Source organism: Dermacentor andersoni, chromosome 8 (genome assembly GCF_023375885.2).
Source record: "Dermacentor andersoni chromosome 8, qqDerAnde1_hic_scaffold, whole genome shotgun sequence".
NCBI lineage: Eukaryota > Metazoa > Arthropoda > Arachnida > Ixodida > Ixodidae > Dermacentor > Dermacentor andersoni.
Window position 1 is genome coordinate 767,642 of NC_092821.1, and position 19,184 is coordinate 786,825.

The window sequence follows — 19,184 nt, forward strand, 5'->3', positions numbered from 1 at the left end:
AGAAGAAGACACATGTACTGTGTGTTGTAAATATGTAGAAACAATGGAACACCTCATACTAAAATGTGATGGTGTCAACCCCGATGTCGATGCGGCCACAGTCACCCTTCCTGAGGCCCTAGGGTTCAGAGGTAATGATAGTCATGTAAATAAAGGTGCGGTGGAAATTAGCAAAAGGCGATTGGAGGATTGGTGGCTCAAAAGCAGAGAGGTGACATAAGGTTAAAAGGGTAGGAAGACGTATTTAAAGAAAATCGAGAAATTCAATAACACACAACACAGATAAAAATAAAAATTATAGGCAAAATAAAAATCTGAGCATGGTGGCAACTGCCATCGCCCCGTTTCAAAGGGGACGCTCCTACCTTCCATCCATCCATCCATCGTCTGCTACGCGGTGGGCCGCTGTGCGGCGTTGTAATTAGTACGGCAGCTGTTGCGTTGTGACGAACTGCTTGTCTAGTTGATGATTTTTGCTAACACAGTGACAGTGATGTCACAAGGCTTTGATCGGTCACTTGGCTTCAAAAGTTGACTGCCCGAACCTACAAAATGTCGGAGCGTGTAGTCCGCTGCTCTCTGAAATAGCGTTAAATAGCCGCTCCTATTGCCTTTTTCAAGCATACTATTATAAATCACATTGCTTATAGAGTTCGTAAAGTACACAACAGTTTCATTGTATACGTTGTAAAATTCGTTTCTGCGCTCTTTAGAAACTTGAAGCCACCGTAATGTTCGACGACAGAACGATTACCACTCATTTTAACTCTTAAAAGTTGTCCGTGAATGCGTCGTTAGTTCAAAAAGTGAATTACGCACACAGCTTCACTGCGTACGTATCTTAAGCACCACCATTACGCTGCCACCTTACCACGCAGGAAACCTAGCTTTACAGTTTGAAAAGAGTTCCGTGGCGCGATTTAAGGCCTGCAGTGCAGCACGTTTTAAAGCAATGGGATCATTTTTGCAAGCTTTCTAGTGAGCTAGACATCCGACGACATTAAAAATAAGAAATGCTCACGTACCTTTCCTTGAAACAGAATCGATCAACCTATTGCACATATCGGGCGGAGGAAGCTTACTCGTGAATACTTTTACTATACTTTTACCAGATCATCTTCCTTTCACTACGGCACACAGCAGTAAATCCTAATGTCATCTACGACATTAGGCTGTCTGTAATCAACTAAAAAAGCTAGATTATCCCATGAATCTTCTTTAACAATTTTTCCAGTCTCTTAAGGAGGCTAGGAAAGGAAAATTTATGCCGTCGATCTAGCATTGCAGCGGCCACCTATGCTCGTTGTTTACATTTCTTGCACCGCTCATCCTCTTCTAGTTTCACTATTCAAACGCAAAGCATTCGGAAATATGTATTTTTTTGTATATCTGTGAATTTATTCATTTACCGCCCATACAAGCGCTTTGTGCCTGCCGAAATGGCATGACAAGCACTGAACAGATCGCAGAAGCAGACGACAGCGAACAGGTTATAACTAGCGCCACTCTGCTCGTACGTTCTTTTCCTAGCGGCAAAAGGGGCGAACTAGACCAGGCGTGCTGGAGGAGGGAGGTCTGTGCAGGTCTGTAGTTCGGTAGGTCGTGGGTGCAACCACGGCCGCTCAATGGGAACGCACTTCAAGTGCGTTTTCATTGAGCGGCCGTGGTGCAGCTAAGGGAGCAGTTACGCTGCACGTCGCGGAGGTGTTGACATGTGAGGCGCGCGCATAAACTGAACTTTCTCGTCCAGAAAAACAAATGGGTGTCCTATTTGGGAAGCACAAGAAAGTCAGCCGCGTGACGGAGCAAGACAAGGCCATCCTGGTAAGCTGCGTGGCCGGGATCTTCGAACGACATAGTGCTGTAGATAGAGCTGAGCCCATAGGTCGGCACAAGTGGATACTACACTCATTCAGCAATATTTTTTTTCGCGCTCACACTCGTCGACATTCACTAGCGCCCATCCTTCAAGCTCACTCACCTTCGTACTCGTGTCCACTGAAACTCGCTGTCAGTGACTTTCATTGACAGAGCTCCATTTCAACTCACGTGCACTCACTCGCTCATCCCCCGTCTGTGATGTGGAGAGAGTATGACGACCTATGGCTGCGCTGCATAGCTTTTTCGTTATTCATGCTGTAGCATAAGGAGTGTCAAAGTAGTAAGAAGGACAAGGTTCTGACTGGTGGTGTCGCGGGGCGCAAGTTAGCGGCGGGGCGTTGATACATTGCTTCAGTCGTGTTTCTTTTCTTTTTTTTTTTGCTAGTTGTGGCGCGGGTCATTATTTCGTATTATTGACGGCGTCTCAGCAGGACACCAAAGCGGCAACGGGGACACTAAATCTAGAAACCGGACTGGTCCGTGGGTTGGGGCTCACCGAGGCCTGTGCGTGCCAGGCAATATATAGTGAAAAACTCCATGGCTGAAACCACGCGCTGTAGCGAATGGCAGGGTGTAGCACCTCGTGAACTGGTTCAGATGGTGCAGGCGAATCGAACGTGCCTAGAGTTTTATATACACTCCCTGGCGAGCTACGGCCGCAGCGGCCCCAACTCACGAACCACCCTGCACCCATCTTTGATACCCCCCGCTGCCCCTTGGCTGCCCTGGAGATCCTATGCCGTCTGCTTTATTATAATCTCGGGTGCACTCCTGAGGCGTCCGTTTGCCGGTTGCATGTTCCGTTCTGGAGCTTGTACTTGTAAAAATTCATATCTCTAATCGCGACGAAAAAGCACGCAGCAACGTAAAAAAGCGCGCCGCAACTTATACAACACCAGTCAGAATCTTCCCGAAAAAAAGTGTATGGGTGTCAAGTGTGGAAAGCCAGTAATGTGGTAGAGGTTTATATGGGTCTGTTCGATTCGCCTGCACCACTGTGAACCAGTTCACGGCGGATCACGAGAAGTTCAAAAACTGTGCAGCTCGATTCCGGAGGTGCAGGCCCAGCGAAACACTCGAAACGAATGCCAAGGTGCAGACGCGGTGTAAATGTTATGCTATGTCAGACTAATGTGCACGGAGTGCGTAAGTTTGAAAGGTCCTGAACTGCAGGTATGATCGGTTTCTGGGGCGTAAATACACACTACAGTTGCGTAGACACATGGACCGACTACGCCGAGAGCGCGTCGGCCAGACCGGCCGCTGACATGCTGGTAACATGTTTACGTTTATCCCGTGACCCATAGTGTTAGTAGAACCACTCTAGAGGAAAAGCTGGGCCGGAAAAGTGGGAACCTCTAGGGCACAGAGTTTCTCACTACATACTCTAGGGCGCCGCCCTGTTGCTACTGGTCAATGTGGCCAGCGCAATTATTATTGAAAGAGCTGAAAACAGGTACAGGTCACCTTACGCTTTGTCATCTATAAAAACGCATACCTGACGGCTTTATGAAGATGGTGCTCTAATATTAAGTTTACAGAAAGCGATCGCGCGTCGACATCGGACGCTATGGCATACTCGTGCCTTATGTGTCACCGAAGCCCCGAAGTGCTCTGGCATATACCTTCACATGTAAGTAAACGAATGTATCTCCTTGCTGAGAATATCACGCGAGTAGGCAGCTCTTGTGGTGCATCACAATCGTTTGAGAAGCGTCACAGTAGAGCATTTTTCTACATGCGGAGCGGTGTTTACAGGTTTCCCTTCAGTAGGAAATTGCTGGACAGGCGGACCAGCGCACTGGAATTGTATTGGCTAAGCCACAAGCAACTCATAGAATCTGTTTAATTGTTGCACTTTGAACAATCATGCTTCTACAAAGGCTACAGCAGAAAAACAGCCTGATGCCGAGTATTTCTGTGCCACGAAGTAATCAAGAGGCGAGTGCCTAATGCGGACGAAATCGAGTGCATCGAGACTTAGAACGACAGAAAGCTGAGCTAGTTGGTGAGGATTCATTATGCAAAACAGAGGTGAGGCGTGCAGACAGGACACAAGAGTAGAGAAGTGGACGGCGCTCGTGTTGTCCACTTGTACTCTTGTGTCCTGTCTGCACGCCTCACCTCCGTTTTGCATAACGAGTGCATCAACCCACATATTAATAGCGTAGGCGTTTTATTAACTGTGCAATATTTTCAACACTTCCTTGCATGCCATTTCATGTGGCATATCTTTTCTGGTCACAAATTTGTGCAGCGAATCTATTTGCATGATCGACTCCGGGCCAGTGGGACCGTTCACTTGCACTTGATGCTGAGTCTTTTACATGTATCCATAAACTGCAGATATGCACATCAGATACCTGCGAGCATTTTCAAAATTCAATTATTTTAGACAACAGGCACATATGCAATACTGACATAATCTCATGTACCAATAAGCAGCTGGGACACATTTTTGTTGACCATACTCGCAGGTAAAATAAGTAGATCATGTGGACAGCTCCAGCTCATTTTCCTTAAATCAGTGTGTACAAGGGGTATGCAAAAATAATTTTTTTCTCGCGCACCGATTATTTTGCTGTATAAGCAAGAGAACCCCCCACGTTAGTGTAACGTATCTTGTACATCACACTAATATGTGCTTTAATTTACCAAGTGAGATGAGTTACTTTTATGGCTCATTCAGTCAAATCACACTGTAAGCTGCATTCATCAATCTTCAATTGGATTTTGCAAATGTTTAATGAAACATGTTTCCATTCTATGCAGATATGCAATGGCAAGCCCTACAGTGTCTTCCAAAGGTAAAATTTAAGCTCTAAATTAAAGAAGACATTTCTAGTCAGAGACAAGCAAAAATGGTGAATGCAGAGTATCAGAAGCCCAAGGTACAGAAATTATGAGAAGTGTCGAATGATTTTAAGGAAAGAGTCGTATTTGAAACTGCAAGACTCTTTAGTGCGATGAGCAAAACGTGAACAAGGTGAATGCAGGAGCCAACGTTTCGACAAGTGGACTTGTCTTCTTCAAGGCGACATATGCTTTCCTCGCCACAGTATATATAGCTGGGGTTATTCTAAAGGGGAGGGGGTGTGAGGCGGGAGGGCGCGGAAACGAGGGAAAGTGTGTTAGCGTGTCGAATTAGTAAAGGAACGCTGTGTACAAGGTCAAAGCCAGGACCCCCCCTCCCCTCACCCGACACGCTAACACACTTTCCCTTGTTTCCGCGCCCTCCCGCCTCACACCCCCTCCCCTTTAGAATAACCCCACCTATATATACTGTGGCGAGGAAAGCATATGTCGCCTTGAAGAAGACAAGTCCACTTGTCGAAACGTTGGCTCCTGCATTCACCTTGTTCAACCAAAAACAAAACAGCAGGCCGTTTTTATCTTCTTCCTAAAATACATAAAGTTCCGATCGAAGAAATATTTACAGCAGAAATCCCAGGTCGGCCTATTGTGTCTAATAACAACACACCTACTGAGTCACTATCTAAATTCTTAAATCACCACCTGTCAAACATACCCACTACCCTCCCATCTTTCGTTCAAGACACGCCGCACTTCCTTCGAATTATCGACGGCATCAACGCCAACCAAATCCTTTCCGACCGCGCTGTTCTAGTCACTTTGGATGTTTCTGCCCTTTACACCAACATTCCCATGAGTGAAGGAATTGAAGCCGTTTCTAGATCCCTCGCAATCAATCCCCAAGCGCACGCTCCTGAAGTTTACTTATCGCTCCTTAGGTTAGTTCTCACGCTCAACTACTTCGAATTCGATTCTACACACTACCTGCAAATTTTCGGCACTAGCATGGGTACGCCATTCGCTCCCACGTATGCGAACATTTTCATGGGACAGCTTGAAGCAGACCTGCTGAAATCCTACCCTTTAAAACCCCACACCTATCTTCGTTACATTGACGACATATTCATAATATGGGAACACGGTACAAGCGCCTTAACCGACTTAATTAGCCATTTCAATCGCTTTCAACCGAGTATTAAATTTACTGCTCACCACTCTCCTAGTCAGGTCAACTTCCTGGACACGACGGTCTACATAGAAAACGGAAAACTGAGAACGACACTTTACCGGAAGCCTACAGACAGCCAGCAATATTTAGGCTACAACAGTCATCACCCACGACATTGCAAGCAAGGAATTTTTGTCGGACAAGCGAAACGTATAAGAAGAATCTGCAGTGAAGACCACGATTATATCCACCACCTAAATGACCTTAGATCAACGCTAGCAGAAAGGAACTATCCCCAAGTTGCTCTCGATAGAGCTTATGATACCGCGTCAAGATTGGAGAGACAGTCGGAATTGGCGAAGAGACAGCCCACATTAGAATCTGACAGACCACCGGCCTTTATAACAAAATATTCTAATGCACTCGCAAACATAAACAACATCCTAAGAAAATACCACCCAATATTATCAAGTAACGAGCGTCTGCGAAAAGCGTTCCCGGATGTACCCAGGGTTACCTATCGCCGAAACAAGAACTTTAAAGACATGTTAGTGCACGCAAAAGTCAGCCAGCAGCATTCCCCCGTAATAAAAGCATGTTGTCGCCCTAGATGCAAAACCTGCAGGCACCTTCAAAGTGACATTAAAATTAAAAGCACCGCAAATAATTATACACATGAAGTCAAATCCAGCTTCACTTGCACAAGTTCGGATGTGATTTATATGCTTGAATGTTCCTTCTGTAAGAAACAATATATCGGTAAAACAGGACAATCAATGAACGTCAGATTAAACGGACATCGCGCGGACACAGCTAAAAAGCTTCCCAAAGCCGTCGCCGAGCATTTCAACCAACCAGGTCATAACTTTGATGAACTTAAACTCTACATCTTACAGTCAAATTTCCGTTCTGAACGAGAAAGAAAATACAGAGAATCATACCTTATCAATAAGTTCAAGACATTGCAACCAATAGGCATAAACGTTTCAAAGGGAGCTTTAGAATCTATTCGCTATGCTAAACCTCAAGCTATAGACCGTTTCATCGGGCGAGGAGGATAGGGCGCGCGGAGAGCCTTTCCTCCTCTCTGGCTTGGGCGATCCGGCGCGGCGCTGCTCGAAAGTATTGCTGTCGCGTGCTGCGGAACGATTTCGAGATGTTTTAGATCGTACTTTGTGAAATTTACGCCATGTTCGTTCATATAAGGTTGTCAGGGAAGCCTTTCGGTGCATCGGTAACAACTTTAGGCAGAAATATGTCTTGGGGGCGCAAAAATGTGACTCGCATAATCAGCCGCGGTGTACGCGCATTATCAATCGCGGTGCATGTATGTGTTGTTTACTATTTTGCTTATATAGATTTTAATTCAACAAAGAAAACCGGCATATCTGTATTAGCAGCATTAAATGGTAAATCAGCTCACTGTCTGATCGATCGGCGTAGGGAGTAAAACACAAAACATAAGAGCGCATGAAACATCTAAGCGGCAGGCGCTATCAAATATTTGTGATACACTGGCATCGTTCTCACGCATTTCAAGTGTAGTATGCTTGAAATTACCATATGTCTACGCTAGCCTTGCTGCATGAGGCCCGTGGCGCTGCTCAACACAGCGATCACTGCGGTTGGTGAGCCAGTACGATACATATATAAGCTGTGTGCTTCGGCATTGCCTTTTTGGCCTGTATACAGCCATAATATATGAAAGGGTTCGCATAAAAAGAATGCGATGGCTATTTTTTGAGCGCAAAATTTCCGTAATACGTGTGAGTACGTCGTAGAGAACTGAACGAACACAACCGAAAAAAAAAAATCGGTTATCATCCTCTTTCTCTAAAAAGCAAGAGAAAACGGGCTTACGTCTCACAACGTTTATAAATAAAAAACCGCTGATGCCGTATGCTTGGACCATGCGCTATATAGAACAAAGATATCTGTAATCCAGCACCTAATACTGCTTAGGACGCTCGCGCAGTCCGTAAACGGTCGCTTTGGTGGACAAGCTTAGTTCAGACTGTATAAGGTATGCTGCTATTACTAGCCAAAACTATTTTATTCATGGGTGGAAACCTCATCCATCCAACCAAGTAGTCACGCAATGTAACCTGCAGCGAATAGTTCGAACGCTTGTCAAAGTATAATAGCACAGCTCCTATCGTAGCAGAACGGTACCCACGCTGTTACGATCGTCGCGTATGTTTCATGGCTCCTAAACCGCAGCTTAGAAATAGAGGATAATACTGTAATAAGGTCACATTACTGATTGGAACATTCAGAAATACACAATTGATCTCCGAGGCTGATTGTAGGCTCAAATATGCGCGCACACATCGCGCTGCGTGTTCCGTCCGCCTCAACGCCAGCAGAAATTCCGGCCATGACGCCTTAAACCACTTCAGCAAGTCTCACAGAACCGTTTACCATGTAGAAGACGAGCGTCATAATAAACAGAAAGCACGACCGCGAAAACAAACGCCAGAACCTGCCGCCGAGCGTATACCTGCCATGCAAAAGACCGCTTTCACCCAAGCCAGTATGGCGCTGCTCATAGGCGGCGCCACTGCGTTCACAATATGGCGGCGCCTACGAAAAAACGGTCTATAGGCAACAACACTTAGTTTGATTTCTTGGCGTATCCCCCCCTTTTCCTTTTTCTTCCCTTCTTTTTCTTTTTCTTTCTTTCTTTCTTTTTTTTTTCTTTCGTCAGCTGGCGTGTCAGACGCCTTTGACACGCCGGCTAACGCGCGTGGGTTAACAGACTAGGGTGAGGGGAGGGGGGTCCTGGCTTTGACCTTGTACACAGCGTTCCTTTACTAATTCGACACGCTAACACACTTTCCCTCGTTTCCGCGCCCTCCCGCCTCACACCCCCTCCCCTTTAGAATAACCCCACCTATATATACTGTGGCGAGGAAAGCATATGTCGCCTTGAAGAAGACAAGTCCACTTGTCGAAACGTTGGCTCCTGCATTCACCTTGTTCACGTTTTGCTCATCGCCTTGAATTGCCATCTCCCGGATTCCCCGTCTTTTCTCAAGACTCTTTAGTGGAGGTCAAGCAAGTCAATATAGGTAGAATACTCAGCAAAATTATGCGAGTGAGGGGATGTCAAACAATGGGTGAGGAAATGCATTGGTTTTCTGCAAAACAAAAGCTGATTGCCATTACATAAGTCACTTTAGCATCATGAGACTGCTGCTTGATAAATTCAGAAATAAACCAAGAAATAAGACGCAAAAGTAGAAAAACAATTTAGTGATGCTCTCTCCACACTGGGATAAATAAAAACAAACACATCACATCTAATGTGGACATATCAGATGCCTTGTGAAACACTAAAGGAAAAATTCAGTTTCGAGCTATGGCACTTGCCGCATAGGCAAGTGCCATAGACGCCATAGAGTTACTATACTGACTTAGTAGAACAACTCCAGAGGAAAAGCTGGGCCGGAAAAGTGGGAACCTCTAGTCTAGGGCGCCGCCCTGTTGCTACTGGTCAATGTGGCCAGCGCAATTACTATTGAAAGAGCTGAAAACAAGTACAGGTCACCTTATGCTTTGTCATCTAAAAACGCATACCTGGTGGCTTTACGAAGGTGGTGAGTTAATATTAAGTTTACAGAAAGCGATCGCTAAGTCCGTGACTTATGTAAATCACGATGTACGCATTCATGCAATAAAGGATGACGCGAATTTCGGTTTCGAATCTGTTTTTTGGATGCGTAGCAATTTCGTACAGTTTAGGTTTGACATGCGATCGCGCCTCGACATCAGACGCTATGGCACACTCGTGCCTTATGTGCCGCCGAAGCCCCGAAGTGCTCTGGCATATACCTTCACATGTAAGTAAACGAATGTATCTCCTTGTTGAGAATATCACGCGAGTAGGCAGCTCTTGTGGTGCATCACAATCGTTTGAGAAGCGTCACAGTAGAGCATTTTTCTACATGCGGTGCGGTGCTTTTATGTGCAGGTTTCCCTTCAGTAGGAAATCGCTGGACAGGTGGACCAGCGCACCGGAATTGTAGTGGCCAAGCCACAAGCAACCCAAAGAATCTGTTTAATTGTTGCATTTTGAACAATCATGCTTCTACAAAGGCCACAGCAGAAAAACTGCCTGATGCCGAGTATTTCTGTGCCACGAAGTAATCAAGAGGCTTGTGCCTAATGCGGACGAAATCGAGTGCATCGAGACTTAGAACGACAGAAGGCTGAGCTAGTTGGTAAGGATTCATTATGCAAAACAGAGGTGAGGCGTGCATACAGGACACAAGAGTAGAGAAGTGGGCGGCGCTCGTGTTGTTTGCTTGTAAATTCTCTACCCTTGTGTCCTGTCTGCACGCTTCATCTCCGTTTTGCATAACGAGTGCATCAACCCACATATTAATAGCGTAGGCGTTTTATTAACTGTGCAATATTTTCAACACTTCCTTTCATGCCATTTCATGTGGAATATCTTTTCTGGACACAAATTTGTGCAGCGAATCTATTTGCATGATCGACTCCGGGCCTGTGGGACCATTCACTTGCACTTGATGCTGAGTCTTTTACATGTATCCATAAACTGCAGATATGCACATCAGATCCCTGCGAGCATTTTCAAAATTCAAATATTTTATAGACAACATAGATTATGCAATACTGACATAATCTTAAATACCACTAAGCAGCTGGGACACATTTTTGTTGACCATACTCGCAGGTAAAATAAGTAGATCATATGGATAGCTCCAGCTCATTTTCCTTAAATGAGTGCGTACAAGGGGTATGCAAAAATAATTTTTTTCTCGCGCACCGATTATTTTGCTGTATAAGCAAGAGAGCCCCCCACGTTAGTGTTACGTATCTTGTACATCACACTAATATGTGCTTTAATTTACCAAGTGAGATGAGTTACTTTTATGGTTCATTCAGTCATATCACACTGTAAGCTGCATTCATCAATCTTCAATTGGATATAGCAAATTTTTAATGAAACATGTTTCCCTTTTATGCATACATGCAATGGCAAGCCCTTCCGTGTGTTCCAAAGGTAAAATTTAAGCTCTAAATTAAAGAAGACATTCCTAGTCAGAAACAAGCAAAAATGGTTAATGCAGAGTATCAGAAGCCCAAGGTACAGAAATTATGAGAAGTGTCGAATGATCTTAAGGAAAGAGTCGTATATGAAAATTCAAGACTCTTTAGTGGAGGTCAAGCAAGTCAATATAGGTAAAATACTCTGCAAAATTATGCGAGTGAGGGGATGTCAAACAATGGGTCAGGAAATGCGTTGGTTTTCTGCAAAACAAAAGCTGATTGCCATTGCATAAGTCACTTTAGCTTCATGAGACTGCTGCTTGATATATTCAGAAATAAACCAAAAAACAAGACACGCAATAATAAAAAACAATTTAATGATGCTCTCTCACCACTGGGATAAATAAAAACAAACACATCACATCTAATGTGGACATATCAGACGCCTTGTGAAACACTAAAGGAAAAATTCAGTTTCGAGCTATGGCACTTGCCCCATAGATGTGGGGGGCCTTGCACTAATAGTGATAGTTACCACTGCATTTAGAAATTGAAAGCATTCATGCAGACAAGGATGATTCTTTATATTTTTGGCTACCACTTCAAATGCCTCCACGAAGTGTTACAATGCTGCACGCAGGCATACTAAGGATCTCGCAGCAACACCTGCAGGTAAAAAGCAGAAGCAGTCAAAGTGCTGGTATGTACTGGACACTATGTTTGAAAACTTTAGGCAAGAAGAGTGCAAGAAGCAGGCATAACAACTGCATTTATTTCCATAATTCCCCATTTGATGGCCTTTTCTTTTTGCTTAGACAATGCCTATGCCTAGCCACAGCAGCTCCCTCATACAGACTCCGCAAGCCAAGAGGCCGTGGAAACAAATGCAGGTAAGAGGCAAGAAGCAATAGCACTGGTATCGACATTCATCTAATTTCTTTCGTTTAGGCGGCCAGCACACCTCGAATGGCCACCTTGACTGCGGGTGTGTCACCCTAGTTGCCAAGGAAACATTTGAGGGAAAGAGACAGGCAGTGTGAACAGCCGCTTCTCCATGTAAACGATACTCTTTCTCTCGGATGACTCCTACGCCTCGCCACGCCAGCTCACCTGTGCAGACTCCACCAACAAAGAGGTCGCGGAGGCACGTGCAGGTCAGAGGCAAGAAGCAGTGGCACTGGTGTCGATATTCACACCCAATTTCTTTCTTTTTCTTACACTGAGGCAGCCAGCACACCTCGAACAGCAACCTTGACTGCGAGTGTGTCAGTAGATTCCTGTTGTGCATATGCTCATAATAAACTTCAGTAAACTTGAACTTGATAATAAACTTGAAGGCAAATGGGACATTGATGCATTGTTTTTTTGAACATTTATTGTACACATACAATATATCTTATGCTTTGCAGTGCTACAGAGCGTATTTTGAAGCTTCCCCCTATATTTTGCACCTTTAATTACGTATATGTTGTGTGGCCCTCAATGCAGTTCATGTTGTAGCAGCTGCTTTGTCTGTGTATCGCACATTGGCTTAAGCTCGTGATATCCACATACTTCTCTCACATATACAAAAAAAGTTCTATGTAGTCCTCAGTGTTACAACAAAAATGAAAGTAAACAATCCGGTCGTGGAATTGTGCTTATTTCAGAGATTCCTATGACGGTTACTGACAAGTTGACAACTTGAACTGGTCAATCCGTCCATAGCCTCCTCTATTTTTCAAAAATAAAGGAGGCTATGATCCGTCATGGCAAGGAATTGTATTTATACATAAAAACAAGGGGGAGGGGATATGTGTGTGTGTTTGTAGTGGGAGTATAGGATTAGGGCGGTACGAAAAAATGTACCAACACCGTCCTCTAGACCCATTCCGTTAAGGTACCGTAACAAAGCGTATTATGCATAAAGTTGATACAACCAACTCTGATATTACTACACACGCCAGGCGACGCGAGCTACATTTGCCATGACGCATTCGCGACTGCACTGGATGCCCTCCATATTATTCTCGTTAATCGTGCTCACTGCACCGAGGCAAAAGAAAGATCATGAGCGCAGGTGCTTTTAAAGCATCTCGACGTTGCGAGGCACTGCTGCGCGTGCCAGGGGAGCTGTCCGTGCGAACACTCCCTGGCACACACCTGCCTCGGCGGCCCCAACCTACGTACCGTTCTGCTTCGAGCTTTGATCCCCTCATTGTCCCTTGGGTGCCCTGGAGTTCCTGTGCCGCCTGCTTTATCATAATCTCAGGTGCTCTCCTGAGACTTCCGTTTGTCAGTTACATGTGCCCTATACAGTTGGATCAGTACTTATAATAATAAAAAAATGGCTGTGGCTTAGCTAAGGTTAAGCCCAGGATGCGAAGCATACTAGCCTTTATTTTAGTTGTTGAACCACTGTTTAGCCTGGTGAACTGCTGTTGCTTCGCTATATTTGGTTCGGCTAGACGAAGAAACAACTCATTCGTTACTCTGCTTCGCCTTCAAGAGTGGAACGCGACAGCGTTCCCGTCGACCCGCCAAGGGGTGTAAGACGATGGGCTACGGCGCAGCGACTACGCGCCCCGCATTGGACGCGGTGAGCGTCGAGCAACGCAGCGTTCGGCGCGGCAACGAAATGTGCGCCTTAGAAACAGCTCGTTTCTAAGGCAACACCGCATTCACTAGAGGCGCTTTTGTACCGCTTTGAAGCATCGTACTCGTGGCTCAGTGGTAGCGTCTCCGTCTCACACTCCGGAGACCCTCGTTCGATTCCCACCCATCCCATCTTGCAAGAGTTGAGCCAAAGCCACCTAGAAACAAGCGCAGCTGCTTATATACCGCCGCGACGCCGTGAGCGACGGCGCGAGTTGGAGCCCCGTTTCTCCTCTGTCGTGACGTCACGGTGTCACGTGGTATTGAAGGCGACACCGCCGCGCCTGAGGAGCTGGGTTTAGCTCTAGTAATATGCTTCGCATAAAAAACCCCGATCTATCGTCGCGACCATTGATCGCGAAAGCGGCTTTTGCAACATACCGCGCCCGTGCGAAGAGAATTACGGAACGCCAACGAGGAATCTGACCACAGCTTCGAGCTCGTAACCTCGTCGAGTGACACTCCTGCAACAGGCGTGGCCGCTGAAAACCGCATACCGCCGGAAACTTCAACAGGATCATCCACCCCTCAGTTGCATAACTGCCACCTGTACGGCCAACATGGACCACACCCACACCGTCCCGCAACATAGAATAAAGAACCAACTTATAAAGCCCAGACACACGGCTGCATGCACACATCACGAAACTACAAGCGAGACGTCATGCTATACGCTGCTACGGTTGCCGAATTAAAACTGACTACTGTCACCAAGTCTAGCAAGCGTCTCAGGAGCTGGCAACCTCGGCGCGTAGCAACATGGCGGCGCTCTTACGGCTCCCGATTTCAATGCATGGGCCACGCATGGGCCTTATGGGTCATAGAGTTTCCTACAAGAATTGCTAGAGGGAACTCTGGCGCTAGTGTCTATGGGAGCTGCAATGGGAGCGGTTGCCCCAGCATGGGAATTATGGGAAGTACATGGATTTGCTTCGTTCTTTTGGCTTCAAACGGCATTGTGACTTTGTTAACTCGTCACAACAGTATATTGCGCAATAAATAATTAAATAAACATCATTAAAATTGCCCGACGGCAGGATTCGAACACAGGGACTCTAGCACAGAAGCCTGATATTGAAACCATTAAGCCACGGACGCACGTATCGACAAGCGAATGAAACGCCCTTATGAATTTATCGCGGGCATGCCAGTGCCTTGAGACGCTTGGCGCGTTGCGATTTGGCCACCTGGACAAGCTCAATCGTTGCAATTAATAGAAACTACGCGTTCCCGGCGTCTTCTGCACTTCGAAAAATATAGATTGCGCCGAAATATACGACAATAATATTTATATAGCGTAATATACAAAGCCACAAGAACGTTTGAATTCACAAGCACGAAGATCAGAAAAATCCATGTACTTCCCGTCATTCCCATGGTAGGGCCACGACCTACTGAACTCCAGACCTGCACAGATCTCCCTCCTCCAGCACGCCTGGTCTAGTTCCCCCCTTTCGCCGCTGGAAAAGAACGTACGAGCAGAGTGGCGCTAGTTATAACCTGTTCGCTGTCGTCTGCTTCTGCGATCTGTTCAGCGCTTGTCTTGCGATTTCGGCAGGTACAAAGCGCTTGTATTGGCGGTAAATGAATAAATTCACAAATAAACAAAAGAAAACATATGTGCGAATGCTTTGCGTTTGAATAGTGAAACTAGAAGAGGAGGAGCTGTGCAAGAAATGTAAACAACGAGGATAGGTGGCAGCTGCAATGCTAGATCGACGGCATAAATTTCCCTTTTCTAGCCTCCGTAAGAGAATGGAAAAATTGTTTAAAAAGATTCATAGGATAATCTAGCTTTTTTTAGTTGATTACAGATAGCCTAATGTCGTAGATGACGTTAGGATTTACCGCTGTGTGCCGTAGTGAAAGGCAGATGACCTGATAAAAGTATAGTAAAAGTATTCACGACTAAGTCCTCCGCCCGATATGTGCAATAGGCTGATCGATTCTGTTTCAAGGGAAGGTGAGCATATATTGTTTTTAATGTCGTTGGATGTCTAGCTCAGTAGAAAGCTTGCAAAAATTAAGCGATCCCAGTGATTTAAAACGTGCTGCACTGCAGGCCTTAAATCGTGTCACGGAACTCTTTTAAAACTGTAAAGCTAGCTTTTCTGCGTGGTACGGTGGCAGCATAACGGTGGTGCACGCAGTGAAGCTGTGTGTGTAATTCACTTTTTGAACTCACGACCCATTCACGGACAACTTTTAAGAGTTAAAATGAGTGGTAATCGTTCTGTCGTCGGACATTACGGTGGTTTCAAGTTTCTAAAGAGCGCAGAAGCGAATCTTACAACGTGTACAATGAAACTGTTGTGTACGTTGCGAACTCTATACACAATGTGATTTATAATAATCTGCTTGAAAAAGGCAATAGGAGCGGCTATTTAACGCTATTTTAGAAAGCAGCGGGCTACACGCTCCGACATGTTTTACGTTCGGGCAGTCAACCTTTGGAGCCGAGTGACCGATCAAAGCCTTGTGACATCACTGTCACTGTGTTAGCAAAAATCATCAACTAGACAAGCAGTTCGTCACAACACAACAGCTGCCGTACTAGTTACAACGCCGCAAAGCCGCCCACCGCGTAGCAGACGAACAGGTTATAAAAGCGCCACCTACGGCCGTCGGTTGAACGAAAGTGGGCGCAAGCTGCTCCCATAGAAACTGAATACCTGTGCAGGTCTGCAGTTCCAGTAGGTCGTGGGTAGGACAACGACTGCAGCGCCAGAGTTCCCTCTAGGAATTTTGTAGGAAACTCTATGCTATGCACTATGGGTAGCTTGTCCTCTAGAGTCAGTATAGTAACTCTATGGCTAGAAGCTCTTGCATCTTGAATCTTTTTCTACTTGCAGATTTGCTGCTACTAAATAGGAAGCACTACTAGTATTAGTAACCCAGGTGAAAATATTCAACTGGAATCCAACTGGTTCCAACTGGTATTGATTGGGACCAACTGGTTCCAGTAGGAAACCAACTGGTCCCAGTTACAGGTCAACTGGTCCCAGTTAGAAACCAACTGGGATGCAACTGGTTCCAGTTGGGATCCAACTGGAATCATCTCCAGTTGTACTGGAAGCAAATGGTCCCAGTTGGGATGCAACTGGAACGCAACTGGAACCATTACCAGTTGTACTGGAAGCAAATGGTCCCAGTTGGGATCCAACTGGAACCTGAACCAGCTGTACTGGAAGCAAGTGGTTCCATTTGGATTCCAACTGGAACTTTGACCAGTTGTATAGTAGCAACTGCTAGTAGTTGGGATCTGTACTCGTACAACTGTTAACATAAAAAAGTTAAGCGATATAATGCTGCAACGAGGGGTACATTTGAGATGGATTTTAACCGACACACGATTTATATATATGGATAACTGAATCGTGCAGGATCCTGTTGCGTAAATGTGGAGCACATTGCCTTGACACGTACGCGTGCTTTAGTTTCAGCGCACTAAATTTGTGAATGTTGGCCCTAATCTTTAGTTGTCCACAGAGGCATATTGGTTCGTCTCATGACCGCTGCGTGCCTGACCGACACCGCGGTGCTATTGTAGTGTTGCACCAACTTTGTGCCACTGACGTCGTTGCCTAGCTAAGCGCTAGTGAGCTGTATGGCATTTGGTGGAAACAACTGGTGTTTGCAGCACGGCAGTTACTTCCCTACGACAAAAGAAAAAAAAAAAGAAAATGCTCCGCAGCGCATAGAGCTACACAACGCACGCTTACTACGCGTCCCACGGTTAGACTAGTACACTCTTCCACACGGTGAAAGAATATTATCATATTATGATGCTTACACCGACCGTGCTCTACCATGACCACAACAACCGCCATGTTGAAAAAAAAAATTTAGTTGCGTATCTGCTCATGATCGGCTGAAACCTCTATGGCTCAAACAATAATAATGATATAGCAAGAAATTTAAATCATGTCAAATAAAAGTGAAATAAAATTGTTACCTCACATAGATAGCGTATTATTTATTAATAGCGAGAAACTTCACAAATACGAAACTGGAAACGTGACGGCGTAGTTCGGCAGCCATATTAACAGCGAGCTATTCGAGCGAGGCATGGAACGAAGCGTGCGCGGTTGTGAAGATTTTTCTAGAGGAACCTGTGGTGTCATTGCCTGCGTAACCTCATTTAAGTAGTATTAGTGTTGGACATTTTCACCCTTGGAAGACGGCATGATTACAGGCCAATGGATGGCACCTGCTTTTAACACCGACTACGCGGCTTTGTGGACCCATCGTGTGTGGAATGACGTGCGCACTTTTCCCTGCTCTTGATTCTGCCATTTGGAGGTAATTATATATTGAACTTATTTATGTTTCTAGTGCAAGTGGTTCTTTATCACAAAGGTGTCAATAATGCAGTACATTGTCGTTGACTCGAGTGTTCTACTACGTGACGTTTGCATGTACACATCAATGCTTGCGAGCTTGGTGCTTGTTTTTGAGCCCGAGTCAATAGGGTTTTTTGTTTTTTTCATATAACTTGTCGAAGGTTCCGGCGTAAACGATGGTGCCCGCATTACTTCCAGAAAGTACTACACAATTCGTGTCGCGCATACAATCTGATTACTCTAGGTTAGGCGATAACATATATACAGTACAACAAATAGAATGAACGATAACATTCGAGTAAGTTACAGCCATGCAGGTGCGCCTTGCGCAGAGCGATAAACTTAAGTGGTCAGTGGGTGAGTGCAGTTACCGAGAAAAGTTAACGTGTCAATACGAACCAGTGTCGTGCAAGGCTTGTGCTTTGAATAGCTCATAGAAGTATTAAGCGTATACTGGCGCGCACCTGTAGCTCTGCCTAACGTGTAAAAGAAGCGCATACACTACTGATACACGTCTGTATGATGTATAAGTAGAATTGCTTGTATGAAGTGGTTGCCTTTTTACGGAATGCATATAAATATTTCTTTCAGGTGGTGATGTGCAAGAGTTACGAAATGTGTAAACGTGTGCAAGGTCATCAAGGGAGCATTCAAGACGTTTCATCGCTAAACACAAGCTCAAGTGTTCTAATAAATGTCAAATTTCAACACCAAGCTGCTTTGGCTGCGTAAAGTTCACTGAACCGGCTGGTTCTTTGCGACACGCGATGGCAACCACAAAAAGCATACAAGCTACGGCCAGCTTGAATCCCAGTATGTAAACGTTTACCAGTGGTTCCTGCTGGCCATGGCTCACTATCCCTGTTGCACAATCGATGCCAGTTACAATAGGAACTGGAACCTGCTCCGATGTGGACCAACTGGGACCAGTTGCAAAGGGGCCAACTGGGACCAGTTGCAATGGGAATCAACTGGGACCAGTTGCAATGGGGACCAACTGGGACCAGTTGCAACGGGGATCAACTGGGACCAGTTGCAATGGGGACCAACTGGGAATTGTTCCATAAACCAGTTGAACTGGAACCAGTTGCATTCCCAGTTGGAAATTTTCACCTGGGAATAGTAAATAAAAGTAAGCTTTGATTAAAATGTGCGCATGTCAACATTTGAAATGCGCTTAAATCTGTGTCTGCACCGCATGTATCGAAAAAGCGCAGCTGTTGTGAACGATGGTTAGTCATAAATGGCGCTCTGTTAACGGTCACTGACATAACTGCAGGCACGATAGCTCTCTTGGCGACGGTCATTAATCGGCTGGTTTCGGC

General features: G+C 45.4%; 2 long non-coding RNA genes across 2 annotated transcripts; both read left to right on the forward strand.

Moving 5' to 3' along the window:
* The first annotated feature begins 3,955 nt into the window (after positions 1-3,955).
* Positions 3,956-12,450, forward strand: LOC140219762 (uncharacterized). Its single transcript, XR_011895928.1, has 3 exons — positions 3,956-4,842; positions 8,911-11,772; positions 11,831-12,450. It is a non-coding gene; the product is annotated as an uncharacterized lncRNA (long non-coding RNA).
* A 4,022-nt stretch (positions 12,451-16,472) lies between these two features.
* On the forward strand, positions 16,473-18,573 carry LOC140219978 (uncharacterized). Its single transcript, XR_011896210.1, has 2 exons — positions 16,473-17,818; positions 18,451-18,573. It is a non-coding gene; the product is annotated as an uncharacterized lncRNA (long non-coding RNA).
* Positions 18,574-19,184: the final 611 nt, after the last annotated feature.